The sequence below is a fragment of the Protopterus annectens genome, chromosome 3.part1, assembly GCF_019279795.1.
Source record: "Protopterus annectens isolate FY-2018-M chromosome 3.part1, PAN1.0, whole genome shotgun sequence".
Taxonomy (NCBI): domain Eukaryota; kingdom Metazoa; phylum Chordata; order Ceratodontiformes; family Protopteridae; genus Protopterus; species Protopterus annectens.
In genome coordinates this window covers 836,301,149-836,327,089 of record NC_056732.1, presented here as the reverse complement: position 1 = coordinate 836,327,089, position 25,941 = coordinate 836,301,149, and positions in this window count along the sequence as shown.

The following is a 25,941-nucleotide window of genomic DNA, read 5'->3' as shown; positions in this document are numbered from 1 at the left end:
ACCACATCACCACAACAGTCAGGAAATCCTTCTATGCAGCACACCTCATCACTAAGGGCTTTTCATCCAGAAAAAAGGAGGTCATTGTCCCACTGTACTCATTCCTCATTAGACCCATTATAGAATGCAATGCCCCATTTGTTATGTACCTCTCAAGACATCTGCAACAACTGGAAAGACCGCAAAAATACCTCACTAAAAGAATCACAGGCCTAAAGCAGATGTCCTATGCTGACCGCCTTAAAAACTCCAGCTATACTCTGTTGCATATCATCTACTCCGAGGCAATCTCTGCTTAACATACAAGGCCATGTCAAACCCAGAGCTGTTGGACATGCTACACTTAAAGAAATCCCAATTCCTCAAAGCCACACGCTCCAGGGATCTAAACCTTGTCATCACAATAAACAAAACACGCTGGAGGGATAGGTTCCTGGCCCAGATACTCCCCAGACTCTGGAATAGAGTGCTCATACATGTCAAGAAGAGCGCCTCTTTGGCCCTCTTCAAAAGGAACCTTGATGATTGGATGGGAGAAAGGAAATTCACCCCAGGGATCACATCAGTCGCCCTGATAGACAGGGGTCCAGGGAAGTAATTAGTGTGGGAAGAAATAGCCAGGGAATTCTTATGGCTAGGCTTGTATAGGCCCTAGGGCCGATAGCCTAGTACAAACCTATGAACCTATGTACCTTTGAGCACATCCATTTCATGCAGCTCACCCAACATCTTGTTTTGCACATGGCCTGCTGATGTCATCTTCTATAAGTTCACCTGCACTCTTGAAAATTACGGCTTGTACCATGGTGTTTGTGTAAAGTACTGTGCTCTGTAGCCTGTGTGTTTAGTTAGGTAGGTGTTCTACTCTCACTGCAGTCCACTGACTGTGTGTATGTGGGCTGTTGCTTGACATTACAGAAAGGATTTTACACCACTATGTGGGGCACTGTTATTACCATATTCTCCTCAGCAGAAACCGCTGATGACATTAGCTATATCATATTTCTGGATATTCAGCATTCCCACCAAGGCAGGGTCAGAGACTGGCCTGGAGGCCTGGCAGAAGTCACTTCATCCTATAGATAAAAATTACAGTGACATGGCTTTTAATCTATCCACATATATCATGGTAGGGTTTGTAGGCCCTGTGTTATCTTGATGAGTAAGCCCTGTGGTCTCTCTAACTTCTGCATGTGTCTGGTGAGGTACAAGCAAAAGTCAGAATTATACTCTATTAGCATTCTGGTAAGGAATGACTACAGTGCTGTCATACAATCCTAAGATCTCAGTATGATGGCATGACTAAGGATGTGCACATCATAAGCTTTCAAGACCATTTAGGACATGAGGTGGTCAAAGTTCAGATTGCTATCTACATGTGCTCCAGTGCTTGCATCACTGGGTTTCTGCATAGCAGAATTGTTGTCAATGCTGTGATTAACACAGAATTCCACTTTTCAGATGGACAACATAACAATGCATATTTCTGCATTTATTTGTAGATAGTTTGCCTTTGTCACCATTCAGTTGTCTGTGTTAGCTCCTCCTATACTATGTTATCATTAGTGGACTCAGTGATTACACACAATATGCAAGACTAAGCAAAGTTGATAAGACAAAGGCCATACACTTTAGCCTAAACAGTTGAGAAATAGAGTTCAAATTGTGAAGGGCCAAGCACATATCCCTGAGGTTTTCCAGTGGTGACAGCTTTAATGGTACAGTTTGATTCACTAGCTTTCACAGTATGTGTTCTGTCAGTGAGCCATTTGGTTACCCATCAACTGCATAAGGGTTAATTCCCAGCTGGAAGGGTTTCGCAATGATACCTGCATAGAGGATTGTGTCAAAACCCTAGGCCAGATCACAATAGGCAGCATGCACTGTTTACCTTCATCAAGGCCTGTCACATGGAATCACTGGGCTATGACAACATCACAGATCACCTATGGTGTGACTCAGCACATAAACCTTCCTGATACAGTTGAATACACACTTCAACACACCCACCACACAGGCTATGTTCCCATATAGCAACATGCATCCACCTGAGTGTGGGGGACATCCTGACTTTTCTCAACTGTGAGGTAGACCAACATGTCATCATGGACCTCTTGTACATATATACTAGTAATATTCTGGCTGTGAGCAACAGACCTTTGTGAGTTGCTAATGCTACAGTTGGTTTATTATATCTGATAGATGTCCTCAAAGAGGTCATCAAGAGCATGCATGATGACAACAGTATCATCTTGTGGAATTTGATCAGGTCAAAGCATTTGACACAAATCTACACTGAGGTATTCAATCTACACTGACATATGCAGCCATAAACAGCTATATCACCAAATGGATAAATCAGTGTATCACATACATGGCATCTCACTATTTTGAAATGTGTGATGCAACCTATATGTCAGGTCCAGTGATCAGGCCCATACATCAGGGCTGCCTACTAGGCCCTTTACTCCCCATTAGTTAAGTGATGGACATCTCAGATGACATGCACATGCTATGTCCAAATGACTGCCTGAAGGGCTACAGATTTTGGGCAATCATTGACTCCAGCTTTGATATTACTATAATATAGACATTATCAACACACACCAAAAACTGATGTATGGGCCTGATCAATCCTCATAACATTTTAGTTTTCTGGTAAATCATTGGCATGTCACTGCGGAGTGAAGTCAGAAACTGATGACATACATCTAAGTTTCAAACTTTATGTTCTTCAGAAAGTTTATGCTACTGTACAACCTATTATTCTATCAACTTTCTAAGTCTGTAAGAGCAGTATTAAAAGTCTGTACCTACGTTTGGGCCTCCACCCCCCTTTATGGCTTTGCCCAGATTTCTTGCTGAAAGAATTTGAGAGGTATGTTTGAGTTTCATTCTACCACATATCTATGCAACATCTATGGCAAATATGTCCCTGTTTCTGGTTAAATGTCCTTGTATTATGTTGGCCTTTGTGCAGATGTGTTGCATTAACAGATTGACAGCTATCTGTGAAGACCTGGTGATCATTGTGGCATTCCACGCAAATCCACCGACAGTAGGTGCTCTGCTTTAAACAGAATTGTAATTCACATTCACTTACACAGTTTTCTGGCTTGCAACACTGTTGCCAACAATGAAACCTAGCTTTAATGCGCAGCATTAATATGCATTACGTGCTGCCACTTGCCGTACACCACTGAGCAAACATGTAAACACCATGTAGGCTTTGTGCGGAGCCTACACAGAATTTATTGAATCCCAGGGAATAACTTTCCTAGTCCAAGTTCATCCACAGACAGAGGCGTCTCCATGAAAAACATAATAAATTGTCTTTTCCCTAAACCTCCATAATATTTAGTCACTGAAACACACAGATCTGGGTTACTTCCCCAATCTTTATGCTTTTATGTACATGGCACATCACAGCAATAGAAATAACTCTTCTCTTACATCTGTCCCTCTGCAGTTAGGTCCATGTAACACTTACTCTTCTCAATATAAAGTATTGCTCTTACTCTATTCAAGCATAATATAGATAAATGGATGGGAACCTATAAGATCATCACTGGTTTGGCACCTTTGTCTCTTATGGGTAGGGGTAACATGTAAATGTCTGCATGGCTCTACGCTATTTAAATTAAAATACAAAGGTCCTGGGTTATTCATACTTAAAATACAAGGGCCAAAAACTTCCTGGGATTGCATGGCTAGGCTTTTAAGGATCCTCACAGATCAATATCTTAGTAAGTACCTATGAACATATGTAACAACATTGTGTAATGTCAGACTTACTTCTCGCCTGCCCTTGCTTCTGTTCATTTACAACTTCCCTGTTCTGCACTATTTGAACCCATCCTATCTCTCTTCCTGTTGTCATGTCTTGGTCACCAAAATGGTCACTATTAAATTTCTCTCCTCTACATGTTCTCTTGTCATGTATTTCATAGACAGAAATAGTACATGAGGTGCTTACTATATATATGTTACACAATTTTCTTATCAAAGATGTTTCCCTGATATGATAGTTTCTGTCCTTAGCTTTATCCTCTTTAGTTCTTCTCCTTCTGCTCAATTTTATAGATCAAAATCTTTCTCAAATAATTAATGTGCATGTTGCATAGCAGAATTCTGGTCTCTGTCTGATAAATATTTACTATGCTAAACCTGTCTCTTATGAGGATCACCATGAAAAACCACAAAGTATCAGTGTAGAATGTTGCTGGCAAAAACTTCTGAATTACTGATCTGTGTTGCTCCAATATGAAATGAGAGTCCTTGCATACTTATCAGTTATATTGGTAACTTTCAATTTTAATGTTGCCTTTCATTAATTTTGTCTCACTGCACAGGATATTATGGCTTTGTCCTTACTCTTCTGGCATTAATTAAGGTGGAAATGTTGACTTACACAAATGACCATCTTCATGTTTTCATCTTAAATAAAAATTCTAATTTAAATAATCTTGAATTTTACTTAAATGGCATTAAGAAACATAGGAACATTGAGATAATACTAAGCATGTGATCCCAAGGACTGTAAGATGTCCAGCAGAATTCATCTTTAAGTAGACACACTGTAAAAATCTTGCCACCTTATTTGAGGAGCAAATGGATATAGATTTAGGTCTCTAGTGCAGATGTTTGAAAAACATCATTGGTTTTGCAAAGAAATAGGAGAGCAAATACGAGTTTTTTGTGGATTGAAAAACAAGATCATCAGTTAGGCTACACAGTGTTAGAAAAGTCATATACGATGTGGAAAGTGATCATTTAGTTCACTTTGTTTATTTTGACCCAGCCAAGATATCAACTCCCCCCTGCTAGTTTTATTGAAAAATTAAACAAACTTAATGTGAACCTCTACATTGCCCATTGGATTTCAAAGTCAGCTGTCCAGCTGAAGTTGCTTGCACCCCTTCTGAATATAAAATTGTAACTACAGGGTACCACAGGGATCAGTGTCTTGCCCTCTCCTGTTTAGCATTTATTTTGCAGACATCCAACCCAATGTCCCAGACGTGTGGTTGACAAGATTTCTGATTGTGAGCTGAGCATTATATTCTGCTCACCCACTGATACTAAACAATTCCAGCAAGGATGTGAATAGGCACAAGTCCAGTATACAGAACACAGTCTCAAGTTAAACGCAAAAAAGGACAGCATAATAGCATTCAGGAAAAAAATGTTATAAAAATGCTTCATTCAAACAGACACAAACATAAGAAACCTAGGTAATTAAGTGGAAAGCTCTCTCTCATTTGTTCATCATGTTTCCAACTCAGTCAAAGAATCATTCTATTTGGACCAGTTAATTAACATGGAAAAGTCCTCAAAATCCAAAGAAGTCATCCTACCACTGTGCTTTTCCCTTATCAGACCTATCACTAAATACAATTCTCTCTGTTTTCTACAAGTCCAAGCATATCTCTCATGTAGAAAGGCTCCAAAGATTGCTAACTAAGAAAATTAAAGGCCTTAAATCTTCTAACTATCCCAGAAGACTGGCATAGCTCTCCTTATAATCAGTTGCCTATGAGATACTCCGAGGTGACCTTTACCTCACTTTTTTAGGCCATAAAAGAACCAATTATTCTTAACTTTGATTTCTTCACAAAACTAGTGCCATTGCAAAGACACACATTAGGGACCTAAATTTACACCATCAAATAAACAAAACACACTTGAAGGATAGGTTCTTAACTCCTCAATGTATTCCCAGCTTATGGGATAAGTTACCACTACATGTCAAACAGAGCAGTACTTTTAACTTTTTTTTTACTAGCTACTTTTAAGGCAAGCCTTGATGATTGCATGGGTAGATATAAATTCACACCAGGGTTATCATGTATGGGCCTGTTTGATTTTGGAGGTGAACACAATTATGTGATTGGAACAAGTAGTAGGAACATTGAAGTATGTCTTCTTAAAAGTGTATATTGTTAGACATTTTATGGTTCCTGCAATTTCTAGCCTAATATTGTTCCCATGTGTATAATTTGGTTACCCAGAGTTTTTGAAGGTGACTTTTTATTTTGTAATGGCATGCCTTTTAATCTGTATTAAGTTACACGCATTTGTAAATGTTATAAATACAACACATATTAGTTATAGTCGATATAATGAAAGTGCGGATGCAGGAAAGTTACACATGTCAAATGTAAGAATACAGTCCATTGCAGTACAGACTATATTAGTATTAGTGAAATGGGTGCCATTACAAAACACTGCATATGAATGTGTATTAATACAGGTAAACGACTATAAAGACTATTAAAGAACATTAGTGTAAATCATAAAATAATTAACTTTAAAATGTGAGTAAAATACTAAAAGTGGAGGGGAAAATTTATCCCAATAAAAAGGAATGCAGACTTGCAGGAAAACATCCAATTCTAAACAAGGCTTACTAATGTAAGATGAGTGTACACAATAAATCTAAAAAAAGTAAATAAATAAATGGCTTAGAATTAAATTAACTGTATGCCATGGCTCCTTATTGAAATGTAGGCACTTGAAATGCTGAGTGCCAAAACACAGAAAAAAAAAATGAGTGAAAACACAGGAGAAGAACGAATCTCACAAATCGCTCTTCTCCTTATAACATCAAGCCCCCTACACCCCCCAACTTATATATACCAAATCTGGCATCACTATACCTCAGAGAAAAAGGAATATTTCAAGAAATGACATCTCAGACTTTGTATATGTAAGGTTGATCTTTTGGCTGAAGTTTGATATTTCAGCCATTCACTCTCCATATTTCAGGATTTGCTCTAGTGGGTCCCGATATTTCAAATGGTTACCGTACACCACAACATCAGTAATAAAAAAGGAAATAGAAAAAAGAAATGGAACCCAGAGAAGCACTTCAACAAGTTATATACCAAGTAATAACATACTTTGCTACTTGATTTATTAAAAACATACATGTTGCATAATATGTTGTTATAGCAAATATGAAAATGACTGAAAAATGAAGAGAGTATAAATAACTGTGTAATGTTCAAAGGACTGTATATTACAGTTCATTAAATATTAAAGCAAATGTTAAAATATCTGCATATTCTAGATTGCTGCATTTATTTTCAAGGTCTGGTTCATGCCAGTTTTGTTCATGGATGGTGCTGTGCTGGACACACAACCTTCAATCTTGAACATTCTTGATCTTCATTCATGAGCAAAGGCAGCATTGCCTGTACCTTGCAATGGCTTATAGTAACTCAAAGGGTCATGTCAGTGTTAACACCACAAACATGGAAGTAAAAATAACAATAAGAAGGCAGTCATTGCAATGTATATAGAGCAATATATATCAGGATTTAGTCCTGATCTCTGGTTTCTGTGTTTCAGAGTTTGCCTAGTGTCCTTGTGTCTTCATGGGTTTTACTGTCAATGCTCTGGTTTCTTTCTAACTCCCACTATCACACCTATTGAATGGATACCCTATTCACAGTCCATGCATATTACATTCATCCTTAGCTTTGTAATATGCATCATGGTGAAAAGGGTCCAGAGAAGACAAGCAAATACAATTACTCTTTCTGTTATTTATTTATTTATTTATTTATTAACTCCATTTTCATTTAATTAATTTATTTATTTATTTTTACATTTGTTAACCGGTTTAGTCCGACTGGGCCCAGAGAACCCTTTTTCAGGGTGGAGACCCAAGGAGAAAATCTCCAGGAAAGTAATTTAAAAAAATAAGAAAAAAAAACTAGCAATTCAAGTTGTAAGATACTTAACAGCACAAAAGCAAAGAAAGAGAAATATACAACATGAAATATTTACAAGGCAAAAGTATTATGACAATGCAGTAGCAATATGTTTGAGATATTTGGTTAGCATTAAGTTATATACAATCTATTAGCCAACTGATTCTTCCATCTCTGAACTATCCTCATTCAAATATTCTCTGCTTTTGCAACACAAGACTATTTCCTAGAGTGCACAATTAAACCACCAGTGCTTGTAAGGGAACACAGTTGCATGCTTACAAACATACAATTGAAACAAATGTTTATGCAAGAATGCAGCAGACTCCTTCAATCACCCCACACCTCTTTATTGTTGTCATTCTGAAGTCATTGCAAATAAAAAAAACAGCCAAGAATATAAGATAATTAAAGTAGATTAACTTTTTCTTTGAAACTCCATAGTCTTAGAGTGACAATCCTGCCATTAAGTACAGTCCTACAGTCACTGCAACATGCAATGAACAAGCACAATTGAACAAAGTCAACACTGAACAAATAATTCCTGTGCAAATTAACTCTGACCAACTGAAGGGAAACCATTTGCCACTGATTTTTTTGAGTTCATTTACTGTATTTGAATATACTATGTAATTGGGTACAATGTTCTTTATCACTGTCGCTTGCTTTGTGGAAAAATTGCAGTTTATGGTGTCTGTTTTTTGCTGTCATTCCATATTCAGATTATGATCTTTGTCCTTGTTTGTCTATTATTATGAATGTGCTACTCAGCTATTTTACAGTGTCTGGTTTAAATGGACAGCAAGGTAAATTGATCATTTAAGTGAAAGAGGTAGAAAGTGCAGCCAGATTCCTTTCACATCCCACCCTGATCATTTTATGTGCAGGGATGCTTCAAAATCTAAGTAATTAAAGCACAAATAATGTACTAACAGTATGTGTAAAACCAGGATATGGCAATGTTACTGGACGACTGCATTGTTTCATACTGTACTGCTAAAAACTATCATCATCAGATGTGTCAGCTTGACGACACTCCGTAAACATGATGGTTCCACTATGAAATGCTGACTTCCTGAAAGGCAACACCTCAACACAATGAAGAAAAAAAGCCCGGAAAGCAACAGGGTTAAAAACTCCTTTTTTCTTGCTTTTTACTAGAGGTAAGCCCCCCCCCCCCCCCACCACCACCTGAGCCTAGATATATCAACTCCAGTGCCACACCAACTTGAGGAAGGGAGAAAGTAAATCTTTGGTGGCACACTCTTAGAAATTGGTCTGGCAATGATTTCCTATTGAGAAAAGTGTTCTGAGTTATGAAGTTTGACTTCTTTTTCAGCGAGCTACTGATACTTGGAGAATTTCTCCTCAAGATTATCTAGGGAAGCTAAACACAATATTTTTTTCTTAAAATAAGCATTTATTAAAAAATGGTTCCTGAATTTTTAATGAACCATAAAAGATTAATGAAAAAAATAATTTATATATATATCAACATACTAATTGCTTATAAAAAATAAGATAAAATGCATAATACATTTATGATATGTTAATTTATAACAATTTATACTTGGTTTTATGGTTTGAATGATTCATATTCTTAAATTATCATCCATTCTTAGTAGTTAGTCTAAATGCCAGAGGTTTATTCATTCATTAAGATCACTTGATCAAGACACAATCTATAGCCAGATCACATTCTTTTCCTTGCAGTGAAAAAAATAATCAAAGTTGCCCTTGCCATGTGAAGCAACTTACTAGGCAACATCTTTAACTGCAAGACTTTTTTTAAGTTCTAGAAGAAATTAGCAGATGATTTCATGAAGAAAATACCCAAACATCTGCAGGGATTTGATAATTGAGACTTCTTTCAAGATAATGAATTATGCATTTTTTTCAACAGCTCTTATAGTTGTTTTACTACTACTTTGTGACATGATTTCATTTATTTTTATATTTTTTTTACATAGAGTAAATTTCTTGTGTGCACTGGCACTGTCTTCTTACCACTCTCCACAAATTCAACCTTTGGGACCGTGGAAAGCCTTCAACCATTTTGTTAGTAATCTGCATTACAAACCTTCACTACTTTGTCTTGCAGTTTTATCTTTGCATACCTATTGTCTTACTTGTGTAATCTTAAATCATTGTTATATTGTTACCATTTCTTGCAATTAGTTTAATTTTTATATTATTGTTATTTCTTTCAATCACATTCAATACACTTACATCTTATTATAAGCTAGTTTGTATTGCATATACTGTGTGCAATTTTATGTTGAACAGGTGGTACACATTACAAATATATTGGGGGCTGAGTGACTAGCTTTATGGTTAAGGTGTTTACCTCACAGACAGAAGATACAGGGTTTGAGTCTCATCTGTAGTCACTATGTGGTTATTGATGAGGCACGTAATAATTTGCAGACTGATTGCTTAGCATTTATCCATGAACTTATGAAATAGTATATATAACCAATTGCATGTTCTGTATTACGTTTGTCATTTGCTGGTGCCATTTGACTCAGGTTGCAGTCAACACACTTGGTTAATAAATAATGCCTAAATTAATATTTTCTGTCAAAGAATTTATGACTATATAAATAACCCATACACATATATGAATACTGAAGAATTATAGATTCATAGGTTCATAGTACTAGGCTAGCTGCCCTTCTGGGCCATTTTAAGCATAGCCAGTTTCCCCTTCTGTGCTTGAAATAACCTATCACATTTGGTTGTACATTAGCCTTACACATCCTATGGTTGAAATTATACATATTACCCCTAATGAGAATAACTGGGATTCATGCTTGGAATAAAGCATTTAAGAGGTGCCTGTGTCCATTTGTAGTACAGGGGCACTCCTGGGGTAACCTTTCTATTTCCCTTCTGTAGATCTAAGCTATGCTTAAGTATAGACAGGGATGAACTTTGTTTTATGTGGATGGGGAGTCTGTTCCAGAGCAACAGTATCCTCTGTGACATATACCTGTCCCTCCAAAATGTTCTGTTGATGCTGCAGAAGAGGTTTAGATCCCTAGGCCAAGAATGTCTGATGCCATTTGACTTGCTGATGTGCAGTAAATCCATCAGTAATGGGTTGGAGGACACCTTGTATGCCAGCCACAGGATAACTCTTTGCAGGATAACAAGTATAATGACACAACTTTGAGTCAGTCCATATAGGATATGCTATTTAAGCCTTGTATCATTTTAGTAGGGTATCCCTGTGGTCATTCCAGTTGTTGCATGTGTCTGTACAGATACATGCCAAAGGGGGCATTATATTCAATGACTGGTCTAATGATGGCTGATTAAATGGGGACAATGACATCCCAAGATCTAGACACAATCCTTTTGTTTATAAATTGTGCAATATAAAAAGAAAGTCTTTCAACAATAGACGCATGCTGGTCAAAATTTAGGCCATTGTCCATATAACTTCCCAAATCCAGAACAACTGGATGAACTCTTAGGGGCATATTGTCACTGTGGTAGTTCCCTGGGGTAGATTACGTCCCAAAGGATACACTAATGCATATTTTGGCATTTAGTTTCAGTCCATGACAGATCTCTTAACTGTCCCTATTTTGTAGGGACACCCCTGATGTTTCCCAAAGTTTTGCTCCATTCTTCCTGACATTGTAAATCATTTAGAGAATTTCTAAGATAATACTGCCAACATTCAAAATGTGTCACTAATTTGAGGCCTTTTCCTTTGTTATTTTTTACTTTGTTCCAAATTCTGTTGGTAAAGGTTGAGAACTCTGGTTCATGATTTTGGCATGTTATTTATTTGGGATAAACCTTCCTGCAGGATGGCTACATCATTTGAGGATTAAATGACTGCTTCTAGCCTGCAGTCATCTAAAAACTTAGTCAGACAAAGCCTTTTACTTCAGAAAAGTAGATATCAATTAGCAGAGTCCCAGCACAGAACGCTGGTGACTAGTCTATTTGTGGAGGCAACTTCCCCTATTTTGATTATCTCTATCATGTATGCCAATTGGCAATCCAGTGGGTGACATGGGGCTTTATTCACTGTTTATTTAGCTTTTCTACTATGCTTGAGTGGGGAATTGTGTCAAAAGCTTTGGCCAGGTTGAGGTATGCAGTGTGTACCATTTTGCCTTCATCCATTGTTTTGGTGACTTTTTCAAAAAAATCCATCAGGTTGAGTAAGCATGATCTGCCCTTGATGAATCCAAACTGAGAAGGTTCCAGTGTTTGGAGGCTCTCTGCGTCCTGATCGATTAATTCCATGATAAGTCTTTCTATGGCTTTGCATATGAGACTGGTCAGATTTATAGGTCTGTAATTGTCTGTGTCTGTGAAAGGTTTTCATTTTTGCAGGGGAATGACTGTAGCTTTTCTCTGTTCACTTTTTATAAAACCTAATTGGAGGCTAGGATTGAGCAGTATTGTTAGTGGTGTGGCTAAATCATGCTTCATGCTATATAAGATGCATCCAGAGATATTGTCAGAACCCACCGATGCAGTATCTTTAGCTTTTGATAGCACTTTTAGGATTTGGTCTTGTTTGAAAGCTGGAGGTGAGCCAGTTTCAGATATATCTTGATGGACAGACAGAGGGGAGAGAGGGTTAAAGTTAAAGCTAAATTTATCAGCCAGAGTAGATTCAGTATATCTTCAGCCTCAGTGTAGGTAACATTGTTCTTAATCAGCTCAGCACATTTCTGTGTCATGCGTTTGAGATTATGATCATAACAAAAAATATACCTTGTAATTGTGTTTGGCTTGGGTAGCTATTTTTATCCTTAAACTTGGCTTTTGTGGATTTTATTAAGCTGTCTTTTGAGTTATTTGTTTATCTCAGTTACAAGGGCTTTAACATTCTGGGAATTACTCTTCCTAATTTTTGTCAAAATTCTATTCCTTTTATTATAAAGCCTGTTGATACTGTAGTTCCACCATGTAGTTTTCTTTTTGGGGTTTGCCCTGCACTTCTTCCTACTGGGTACAGCTGCATCTATGCAGCTGTTTACATGCTAGTATATCGAGGTGGCTTGTCTTAAACAAATTTCTAAAGGAACCTTGGGTGGAAGGGATCACTGGTTTCAGTTTTACTTCAAAGGAGAGTGCTTTATGGTAAGACAACACAAGTGATGAAGATACACAAGGGATGGTGCAAGATGCTCTCATATCAGTAAGGACAAGATGTAAGATGTTATTCCCTGTAGTGGGTACTTTGACTAATTGTTCCAGGGCATTTATTTTGACAAAGTCCAGAAATCTCTGTGCTTATGTAGTAGATGTGGTATAGGTTTTCCAGTCTATAGCTAGATAGTTTAGGTCATGTAGGAAAATGGTATTGGATTTAGTACTGAGTGATTCTATTTCCTTTTGATAGGTTTTGATTGTTTCTTTTGTCATAGAGAGAGTTCTATAGCTAGCTAACATATGGTACTGGACTTTCCTGATGGTTACTTAGACAGAGGTGTAAACCTTGGCTCTAGATGATTGTCACTGTTGAAGTGACACCCTGACCATGTGTGTATAAATGGGAAAAAGGGGTTGTGGATGGATGGATGGATGGATTTGGACATGAAGAAACTCTAGTGCATCATGCTGCTTTACCAGCCTTGATGTGAGTCTCTTCTGGATGTAGATTGACACACCACCACCCTTTTCCCCTTCTGAGCAGTAGCTGGTCGAAACATGTTGAAGGTGAAAGCCAGCATTCTCTACATAATTTTAAACTATGTCTCAGCCATTACACAGACATCAATGTTCTCCATGGTGAGAAGGGCGTGTTGGGAGAGGAGTAGAATAATTAAAATATTATAATTATTTTTTTCTGAACTGATTTAGATAGTATTCTTAATAAAATTTTAAACAAAATAATACAAAGGACATCTGTCTTAACACCAGTGTCATAACATCAGTGGCATAGGTGTACTAATGTGAGGGCTGAGGGTGCGGCCCACCCTGGGTGCATCAGTAAGGGGGAGAAACCTTGCCTTTTAAAAGCTTTTTGAATTTTAAATGCAAAACACTTTAAGTACATCAGAGCCAGATCATTTAAGGGTGTTCTTAAGATAATATTTAAGAACTCCATCTGTGTCTGTGTATCCCTGCATGCACCTGTTGCTTATTACTTTTCCATGTTCAACATGAAAAATGTAAATATGAGGCTGTGTGTGTGTGTTTGTGTGTGTGTAATACCTTAGTTAGGGATGGCAGGTTAATTAATTTCCTCAGTCTCAAACCCTGTACCCTGATTAGAGGAAATACAAGCTTGAATCCTCTACACCAAGTACCAAACTAGCAAAAAAAAAAAGAGTTTTGGTGCATTTTTAAGGAATGGAGTTTCAGTGCATTTTCAAGGAGTTATGAACTTCAGTGCATTTTCAAGAAAATGTGAGCTTCAAGGAAAGAGACATTTACTCTTGCTCATGCTAAGTCCGTTTACAATGTTCATCTGTTTTGTTTAGCAAATGGTCTTTTGATGCAGAAGGCTGTGGGTTCTACTCCCACAGCATGTAAATGGATTGCTGATACTGTGTTGTACTTTAATGGGGGGGGGGGGTGCTACAGTCCTGAGTGTGTTCTCCCTTGGATGAGATGCCTAGTAACTATGAATCTGAACCTGTTGTCAGTTTGCCATCCATTCCTTATTGAATATTTACAGCTTACCAATTTTTTGTTTGTTTAATACAACATAGGCAATTTATTATTCAGGGGTAGTAGGCACTGAATTTGTAGATGAAACACTGAAATATAAAGTTGTTTGTTAGCAGCAATCTCTTCATTAGTTCCAGATCTCGTTAATGTGGAATTATTCAGGTGACCTTTACTACTACAGAGATTGTGCGTATTGACTGACATTGATGGATTGTAATGACAGAAGTTTGAGTGGCCATTTATTTATTTGACATTTGTTAACAGGGTTAGTCCGACTGGGCTGCAGAGCCCTTTTTCAGTGGAGACCTAAGCAGAAAAGCTCCACACATAAACAAATACAAAAACAAAACATCATGCAATATTAACATACAAGTGTATATAAACTGGAGAAACATAATGCAACTTATAAATGAACATGTTAGATTACAAGAGCAATATTGAAGGTGCAAACATCCATGGTACATATTAAGTATATAAGATATAACATAAAAAGTTAGATTCTATCTAACAGTTATCATCAGAGAGAAATTCAAGGTTGGTAGTATTTTATAAAGACCGTAAATGAGTAGTTGTATAATGCATGGAAAATTTGGTTAAAAAATAAATCTCCCAATCACCTCCAAGTATTTAAAAAACTTAGGAATCTAGCTAAAAAAGAAATCTACAAATATAAAACATCCTTTTATGCTAAGTCACAAACCTTCACTCATTCAAATCTTAAAAATTTCTGGAAAAATGTCAATTCCATTCTACATCGTGGTAAACCCCAAACCCCCAATCCTTAATCAAACCTTAATGACCATGAGACAACCTCTCTCCTTAATTAATTCTTTATAGACTCTATCAGCATACTGAAAAACACAGGCCAAAATCCCACCCAAAATCTACCCCACAACCTAATACCTCATATTATCAACAACAATAGTCTCATCTTAATCCCTATCTCTACATCCTATATACAATCTCTATTCCTCAAACTTAAACCATGTTCCCCCTCTGAAAACAACCCCCCCTTCCTCAGGTTTGCTGCAACATCCATCACCTACCCAGTCTCAATACTCATTAACCATTCTGTAAAAGAAGCCACTGTGCCCAAAATCTGGAAATCCTTTTACACTATTCCCCTTCACAATGGAGGCAACTCTAATGATCCCACCAATTACCGTCCAATTGCCATACTTTCCCTAATATCCAAAATACTAGAAAAGTGTATTGACAATCAAATCCTTAGTTACCTCACCATAGCACCTCTACAGCCCTGCTATCCTTCACCCACACCATTTCTGAATCTAGGAACAGTAATAACTTAGTCTCATGTCTGTTCCTCAACTTATCTAAGGCATTTGACATGATAGCCCATTCCAAACTTCTGATCAAACTGGCTAACCTCAACCTATCCAGCTCAGCTCTCTCATGGATCTATAGTTACCTCACCGACTGACTTCAGTCAGTTAAATGGCAATCCTCCTGATCTCCTTTCTTACCTATACAAACTGGCATACACCAGGGTTCCATTCTTGGACTTCTTCTCTTTAACATCTTTATCAATGATCTTTACTCCTCAACCTCCTTCTCAAGCATCATTAAGTATGCTGATGATTCCACCCTTATCACATCTGCTAACTCCATCACACTTCTCCAAACATACACACAGCAATACTTCCATCTTGTAGAAAATTCACTAAAAATCAATCAGCTTATCTTGAACCCCCCAAAAAAACAAAGCTACTTCTCTATCTCCCTAAAAATAAGGACAACCTCAAGGCTAATTTCTCCATCTCCTCTGTAAGTAACACAATACTCAATGTAGACAATCACACAAAATTACTTAGTATGACTATTGATGACCAGTTAAAATTTGACTTACAAATTCACCATGCAAAAAAAAAAAATAATCAAAAACTAGGCTTGTTATACAGCAACTCAAAATTCTTCTCTGCAGTATCTAGACGATCTCTTGCCCAAGCCTACTTCTTCCCTAGCCTATTCTATGGTTCACCTGTCCTCAGCAATCTTTAGTCCAGTTTACTCTCTAGACTTCAGCAGACCTACAACAAAATTGCCAGATTTGCAGCTAACTTCCCCAACTCAACCCACCATTGCCTAGCCCTCCATAAACTTCAATGGCTTGAATTCTCCCATCACATAAAACTGTTCCAATTACAGTTAACCCACCGTATACTTAACAAACCCACTTCCTGCCCCTCCCTTTCAAATCTTTTCACACACTATTCTCCCCCTAAGACCTCTCAGTAGCTCTGAGAAATTTCTTCTAGAAACATTTACATCTAAACTGAACATAAGAAATTTATATAAATCTTCCATCTCAAAAATCTGGAACAGCCTATCCTTTTACCACCGAAACATCACTCAGCAACAAGTTTCAAAAAAGAACTAAAATTATTCTTCCATACTAACTGGATATGCCCATGCCAGGATGCCACCTAATCATGCTACTCCTGCCCCATAAATACTGTATCATAATCATATTTAAGTAACCTCTGAATTTCCTGTCTGGTTATTGCAAAACCTTATGGCAATACGTATAACTACCATATATGACCAAACAACTCTTCCAGTTTCTGTAAGGTAAATGACTTTCAACCATAATATGTATATTCCTTTGTTTACTGTCTGATATTTCTTATTCTTGTATTAACATGCTGTCTACTTATTCTTGTATTACTATTTATACATCTAGTACTGGAGCTTTTCTCCTCGGGTCTCCACTGAAAGTAGGCTATAACTGCTCAGTTGGACCAACCTGGTTAACAAATGTGAAATAAATAAATAAATAAATAAGTATGTGAGCTCAGAGGGGAAGAGGAAGAGGACATGTAGTAGTTTAGGTGGGAGTGGGACAAGGACAGGTCCAGGAATTAGTAAACAAGTCCTTTAGACGTTTTTTGAAGTTAAGGAAGTTGCTATTTGTTCTTAGAGAAAGGTTATCATTGAAATGTTCTGAAATGGGCAGTTTTGTCATTATTGGATCATACATTTTGTTTCATTGCATACTGGAAAAATGTTCAAAACTACAAATATAAAACACACTGTAACAAGTGGTGCTGTATTATACAAGGAATATAATGTAATATAATCAAGAAGGTGAATCAAAGAGCACATGGATGTATGCATGGTCCTAAAAATAACAGCCCAAAGGTAAACATTATCTGCCACTGGCAAGATGCATTTTCTTGGAATGTGGGTTTCAATGCTGTTTCAATGAATGTGAGTTTCAAGGGCAGAGACGTTAATTCATAGGTTCATAGGTTTATACTAGGCTATCTGCCCGTAAGGCATTTATAAGCCTAGCCCAAAGTTTTGTGGCTTACGCCACCCCTTATGTTAAAAAATACTGTGCCCATTAGTTTGTTGTGCCTCTGTCCAGCAGTGACACAGAGATGATTCCCGGGGTAAACCTACGATCTCCCATCCACCGGTCAAGATTTCTCTTGAACAGAGCCAGCGAGGTGCTCTGCCTCACATGGACCGGGATTTTATTCCACAGCATAGGGAGTCTCTGGGTGACAAATCTATCCCTCCAGCATGTCCTATTTATATCCGTGCTAAGGTTTAAGTCACTTGCTCTAGTGAATCTGGTAGATTTGGATTTGTTGAGGTGGAGCATGTCCATTAATTCCGGGTTGGACATGGCCTTGTATGTCAGGCACAGGTCACCTCTGAGCAGGCGGTATGCAACTGAATAGAGCTGGAGTTTCTTCAGTCTGGCAGCATATGACAGATTTTGGAGTCCCCTTATCCTTTTGGTGAGGAACTTTTGGGGTCACTCCAATTGCTGCAGGTGTCGGGTGAGATACATCCCGAATGGGGCATTGTACTCGATCATTGGTCTGATAAGTGAAGAGTACAGGGGAACAATGACCTCACTTGATCTGGATGTGAATCCCTTCATGATCAGGTGGGCAATGTAGAAGGTCTTTCTAACCACTTTAGCAATGTGAGTGTCAAAAGAAAGGCCACTGTCAACCTGGGTCCCCAGGTCCCTGATAACCTCTTCTGTGCTTAATGGATTGCCACCTATATGGTAGCTTGGGGTTACCTTGTTTTTCCCGAAGGGTATGACTATACATTTTTTGGCATTTAACTTCAGGCCATGGCTCTGGCACCAGTTTTCAGTTTCCGTGAGACCCCTCTGAAGAAATCTGTGTCTGATGTACTTTCCACTATGGCGCCCAGTTTGCAGTCATCTGCAAACTTTGTCAGCCATAGTCCTCCTATGTTTGCCTGTACTTCTGAGAAGTAGATGCCGAACAACAGGGGACCAAGGACTGAGCCCTGTGGGACACCACTTGTGACCGGCTTGGAGTCTGACATGGTGCCAGCAACTCTAACCCTGTGGGTTCTGTCCTTTAGCCAGTTTGCAACCCATCTTGTGACATATGGGTTTACATTTAAGCTGGTAAGTTTCTCTATAATACCCGAGTGGGGTATTGTGTCGAAAGCTTTTGCAAGGTCAAGGTAGGCTGTATGGACTGTCTTTCCCTCATCAATGGCCTTGGTGACTGTTTCGAAGAAGTCGACCAAGTTCAAAAGGCATGATCTGCCCTTGACAAAGCCAAACTGGGTCGGGTCCAATGTCTGCAAGTCCCCTATGTCTTTGTTTATGAGTTCCATTATGATCCTCTCCATAGCTTTGCAGACCAGGCTTGTTAAGCTTATGGGGAGGTAATTATCAGGGTCCGTAGAGGCACCGCCTTTGTGGAGTGGGACCACAGTTGCTGTACGTCACTCCTTGGGCATGTATCCTGTGGTAAGGCTAAGATTAAACAGCTGCCTTATATGCGGGTTTAGTTCCTCGTTGAGTTCGTGTAGCACACAGCCGGGGACACCATCCAGTCCCATTGATGCTGTGTTTTTAGCTTTAGAGAGAGCATAGGCAGCCCTGCAGCACCACCCTGAATACTGGGACACCCACAAGGTAAGTGACTCACACATGCCAGTCAGGGGGTTCACATACCCAACAAGAGTCACAGCAAGCAGGACAAGTGTAGAAAAATACAAACAAAGGCTGTGCTATGGCCTCTGAATGATGACTATAGGTAACCTCCCCCCAAGGCCTACACAGACAGACTACAGCAGGTCAGGCAGTGGGGCATTAATTCTGAAAGGTAGGAAGTCAGAAACTAATATGTAGGTAAATCAAATCTAAGATCTGAAGTACACTGGTATGTCTCTAGTCAGCATGATAGATAAGAATACAGAATGAAATGGAGTACCTGACATACCAGTACAGTCACAGCAAATGTGTACAAGTTTCTGGTGTGCCCCACCATCCTACGTAGAAATGTAGTAACAGTCAGATGTGCCCACCCAATCCTGTGTAGAAATGTAGAATTAGTCAGATGTGCCTCCATCCTACATAGAAATGCAGTAACAGTCAGGTGTGGCCCTCCCAATCCTGTGTAGAAATGTAGAAATAGTCAGGTGTGCCCCCCACATCCTATGTAGAAATGTAGTAACAGTCAATGCCAAATGATCGATGGATAACCTGCATAAACAATATGCTACCTGTAGGTGTACAACACAAAGGTCAGCACTGTAGTACAAACTACCTGGACGCAATCCACACATTCAGTACAGACGGGTATACAGGGCATGCTCACACACTTAGAGAAATGAAGGCAGTGTCAGTCAACAACATAGTGAAAGGTCATACTGAGCATGCTCACACACTTAAACACATGAAGGCCAGTGGCAGTTGCAGATGTTAGTGCAGATACTCCTCAGTATGCACCACACATGCTTTGCACACACAGTGGATAGGAATACAGACATTGATCTAAGGACAACACACTATAATAAGCCAAAGGTAGATGTACATAGATGTGTGGAAGAGGGTGACTGTGACAAGGAACCATCTAGGCCAGGCCTGTCCCAACCAGCACACAGCCAAAGGTCCACAACCACATGAGGTTCAGATGTCACTTACTGTAGATACTAGCCACTGGTGTCTGTCAGCATTACAGACTATGTAGTACACGTGCTAGCTGTGCAACATGACTGTACAAGAATGTAGTAATCTAGCAGCTGTATACACATACCTGTGAAATCTGACCCTGTGTGTGCCTGCATGTGGTGTGTCAACATCTAGATGAATGGGTTATGGCTCATGTACACACACTGCCCTCCCCATAACCCTACTATGACAAGCCTGCTGAGGTCATCCACTGTGAAATACCCTTTTGGGAGAGTTGTAGCCCAGTGATCTCCGTGACGTGTCCCATAACTGTGTATTGCTGTAGTGTGATAAACTAGTTAGGTAGGAGTTCCAATCCCAGACATGGCAACTGTGTGTGTGTGTGTGTGTGTGTGTGTGTGTGTGTGTGTGTGTGTGTGTGTGTGTGTGTGTGTGTGTGTGTGTGTCTGTGCAGAGAGCAATGCTTTTTAGGGTAGTCACACTATGTATCACAAAAAGGATGGAACGTAGCACACCAACGACTATAAATCCACCAAAATGCTGTTAGAGTCGTAGAAAGACTTCCAAAAAAGTTTTAGAATAGAATTTATTAACGCTCTTCACATTAACATACAGAAACATGCGTTTTCGTCCCTGTAGTCACACTATGTACAACTCAAATGCTCTACTTTGTTAAAGCTGCTGATAACATCTCTGGGAAGGTTGTAACCCAGTAATCTACATAGCACATGCCATAACTGCATACCGCTGTAGTGTGATAAAATAGTTAGGTAGGAGTTTGAATCCCAGACTTGGCAAGTGTGTGTGTGTGTGTGTGTGTGTGTGTGTGTGTGTGTGTGTGTGTGTGTGTGTGTCAGTCCGACTCTGTCTGTGTAGACACCAGTGCTTTTTAGGGTAGTCACACTCCCTACAATTCAAATGCTCTATTTTGTCAAGGCTGCTGATGTCATCCACCTATAAATACACTTCTGGGAAGGTTGTAGCCTGGTAATCTCTGTAGTGCATGCCATAACTGCATGCTGCTGTAGTGCGATGAAATAGTTAGGTAGGAGTTCTAATCCCAGACTTGGCAAGTGCATGTATGTTTATCTATCCGACTCTGTGTAGAGAGAAATGCTTTTTAGGGTAGTCACACTCCCTGCAATTCAAATGCTCTACTTTGGCAATCCTGTCATCCACCTAGAAAGACACCTCTGCGAAGGTTGTAGCCCAGTAATCTTTGTAGCGTGTCTTATAACTGCGTATTGCTGTAGTGTAATACAATAGTTAGGTAGGAGTTCTAATACCAGACTTGGCAAGTGTGTGTGTGTTTGTGTGTGTGTGTGTGTGTGTGCGTGTGTGTGTGTGTGTGTGTGTGTGTGTGTGTGTGTGTGTGTGTGTGTGTGTGTGTGTGTGTGTGCAGAGACAGCAATGCATTTTAGGCTAGTCACACTCACTACAATTCAAATTCCCTACTTTGGCAATCCTACTGATGTCATTCACTGTGAAATACACCTTTGGAGAAGGAGAACTCCAGTAATCTCCATGGCGCATTCTATAATGGCATAGTGCTGTAGTGTAATATACTAGTTAGGTAGGAGTTCTAATCCCAGACATGGCAGGTGTGTGTGTGTGTGTGTGTGTGTGTGTGTGTGTGTGTGTGTGTGTGTGTGTGTGTGTCTGTGTTTGTCATTCATATCCTGTGTGGTGGTGGGTGTGAGTGTAAAACAACTGGACTCAATGTGGAGTGGGTTTTGCAAACTTCTTATATGGTAGTCCAAGTATATATCACAATGTCCACCATACAGGGATAGCAGATGTGAAATAGCCAAGAGGCTGGGGTGCAAATCCATACCCCTAAATGTGACATCAATGCCAGCTGAACAACATTAGCAACCTTTGTATTACCCAGGGTACACTCTCAACCCATGTCTCATACACACACACACACACACACACACACACACACACACACACACACACACACACACACACACACACACACACACACACACACACACACACACACACACACACACTTGCCTAGGCAACAGCCACTATGTTGGTAATACCCTGAATATTGCCCACTGATAGTAACCATGGTGTGATTGCAGTAGGCTACAGAAGGCATGGCACCTTGTCCATCAGTCCAATAGGCATGTACATGCTGACAGTGCACCTCCTCCATGTTCCCCACTGGACACCTGCAACACCTGTGGTGCCATCAAATGTGACCCACAAAGGACATAACATGCCTGAAACACAAGCCCTGTATGGACAGATGCCACTGACACCAGAGAATACTGGTATCATACTATCAATGTAGGTGCAGGGCAAACCTGCTGTCCATGAACAGTTCCCACCACATGAGGCCAGGACCGGCACATCTGATGATAATGATCTGTGTACATAACATGGGCCAGACACTCCAGGTACAGTTCCACATGCCACTGTACATGCATGTTGAAGGTGTGCACATCCCAGACACTGTCCATATCATGGACTAAGGAGCACATACATGGCAAGCAATGCACAGCGTTGGCCACATGCAATAGTCACCCAGGTGACTGGATGGTGAATACAATACGTACCTTTGTGGGCAACTCCAGACACTACACCCCTGAGCCACAATGCAGACCATTATCATGTGGTCTGATGCCGAGGTATAGCCACCACCTAGCCTTGTATAGCCGTCTGGCACCGTCAACCACAACACACCCATGAAGCAGTGCATATATGCATTTCTGTACTGGCAGCCGTGTCTGTGTGTGTGTGTGTGTGTGTGTGTGTGTGTGTGTGTGTGTGTGTGTGTGTGTGTGTGTGTGTGTGTGTGTGTGTGTGTGTGTGTGTGTGTGTGTGTGTGTGTGTGGTGTATGATGTGTATGACCACATTTACACTCACTACAACCCCCATTGGCATACTGAAGCATGCTGTCTGATGTCAGACACCTCCACATACCCTTTGCACATATAACCTCTGTATGACCCCTGTGATGCATGTGATACCTGCACAGTACTGTGTTGTGGCAATCCCACTAGTGATGAGTTGTATTCCTGGCCCTGCCAAGTGTGGCAATGTGTGTCCATCCCTGTGAGAGTGTGGCTGTGTTGACGCTGACACCTGTTCATGCAGGCAGGCACGTGTACTACACCTACCACATAGCTACCGTATCCCTGTTGCAGATGTCACTCACCATCACATATACGTTCTGAGGGCTCCCCAACATGTAACCTATGTGGCATATCCAATAACTGCATGGACATGTGATGGCACTGCATAGTCATTGGGGGTTTGATACCCTGTACTGGCAGATGTGTGACACAAACATAAGTTTTACTCTTCCACCCCTCCCTGGTTTTTCTGTGCCTCTGTCTAGCTGTCTTACTCCCTCTGTGGTGGATGTGGAGACTTACACCTGCTTTGCTTAGGCAGCAGCATGTGTATTTTAAGTGATGCTCAGAATCAGCTGATGGTCTCTGCATGAATTGCAGCCCTCCTCTAGTTGATTGCACATTAAACAGTTGTAGTAACATTCCCATAGCCAATTGCATGGAAACACACACCAATATCTAAGAACATCATGTTGGTGGTGGGCTGTTCATTCACTGTGAGCAGGAACTCAATCGGTTGTTTGGCAAACAGCATCTCAGATGGATTGGGGTTTATCTCTAACAACATACACTGTGAAAACAGGCCTACACACAGGAAGCGGATGTGCCTGACCTGACTACAGACTGTAAGTGCTGCTATACTGCATTTGGAATAATGTTGGTTTAACAGGGTTTGTGTGGATATGGCTGTCCTACATGTTTACATACCTGCCATGTCAGTGCTATGTTAATGAGGGAACACCCATCTGTATGGCCATGTGCAGACTGGCCAGTGTGTGGTGCCCTTTGTTTCAGGTGTTACCCACAGAGCCCCTATCTGTCAACTTGAGAAGGTAGTGTGAGGACTGCAGTCTGTAGATGGTGACAGCTGTGAGAGTTACTGACTTCATATCCCTCATAGAACATATGTTGCAACAAACCCTGTTACAACAGTAAATGTATGAGGTTATCACAGAAACATGTCAATATTGGCCCTGTGTATGTGCCTCCGGCCACAACACTGACAACCTTTGTACATATGTCATGCAGTACAGGGTGCATATGTACGGTACACCATAATTAGTGACATCATAGCTGATAACAAGCCAGTGAGATATTAGACTGCTATACATGTAATGTATAGTAGGTGTTATATTTGATGACATAACCTGGACATTATGTAGTTGTGTGTACAGTACTGAGGTCTGTGTACTTATGGTGATTGTCGGCAGTGTGTGTATTGTTAATATGTACCTTGGCCTGTGTACAGACTGCAGTAGATGTCATTGTTCTTGGTCCTGTTCTATCTGATGTTACATGCTGCTCCACTGTATATTACCCTATCAGCTTACATGTTTGTAGGGTCATACACGCACATGTCCCATACCACAGACAGGCAGCAGACCACACTGTGTAGTGACCCAGTATATGTAGGGTTAGTGTGTGGGTGACACATATGAGGTTGGTGTTGAACAGATAGTCCATATACTGTAATAATACGCTAGCATGCCATATGTAGCTGTGGCTGTGTTCATATTGGTTGTGGTGATGCACTTACACACAGGTGTATATTACTCTGTGCTGTGGCATGCCTGTAGAGCCTGCTAGCTATGTGCAGGTACATGTGCATTCCCCAAAGGAGATGTAGGCCAGTGTTGAACCAGTCTTCCTGTAGCCTGCACAGTGCTTTGTTACATGCCTAGCAGCTTAGTGTACTTACCCAGTGAGATGTAATGTCCAGTTACTTGCCAGATGTACTGCTGCCGGGCCACCATAACAATCATGCATGTCAGACAGAGCAGTGGTATGCTGTAAAAATGTATGTCAATATCTAGTGGGTGGTATGTGGCCATGGCATCTCCTTACCAGTGGTTATTATGTGGCAGGACAGACACAGATGTGTGAATGCATAACCTATGGGGACATATGTATACCAGTAGTTATGTGTTATACCCCTCTACATGGCTATTAACATCCACATTGTCAGGATTGGTCCACATGTCTTGCACTAAGGGGTTATGTGTATACCTCTGGACTGTCCAGAGTGTGTCAGTCTGTCCATATATATTGCCCATTATCTCTGCTGTAGTCCACAGGAGCATTACATGCTAGTAGTGGTACTGTGCACGATGTCCTTAGGATGTCTGTCAGTAGCCAATGGCTCACATGTTAAAAGCAGATGTGACCTCCCATACACACCATGTCTGTGAAGACAATCCCTATTACAGTAGCAATACTCTACAAGTATACCTGCTATGCATACCTGACATCCCCTTGCACTACGACATTGGGACTACAGGGGCTGAGGTAAGGCTACACTCCATGTTCAGGACATATGGTGATGATATACGTACATATATTTATCCAGACATTTATATAGACATACAGATATACATATCGACATACATAGATGGATATGTTTGTGTGCATAGATATACAAATAAACACCCAGATATATACCTATACAGAGCAATATATGTCTACACATGTACAGATAGGGATACATATGCACATATACGTATGGATATCTACTTATATATTGACAGTAGTAGGTGTATCAGAATTGAT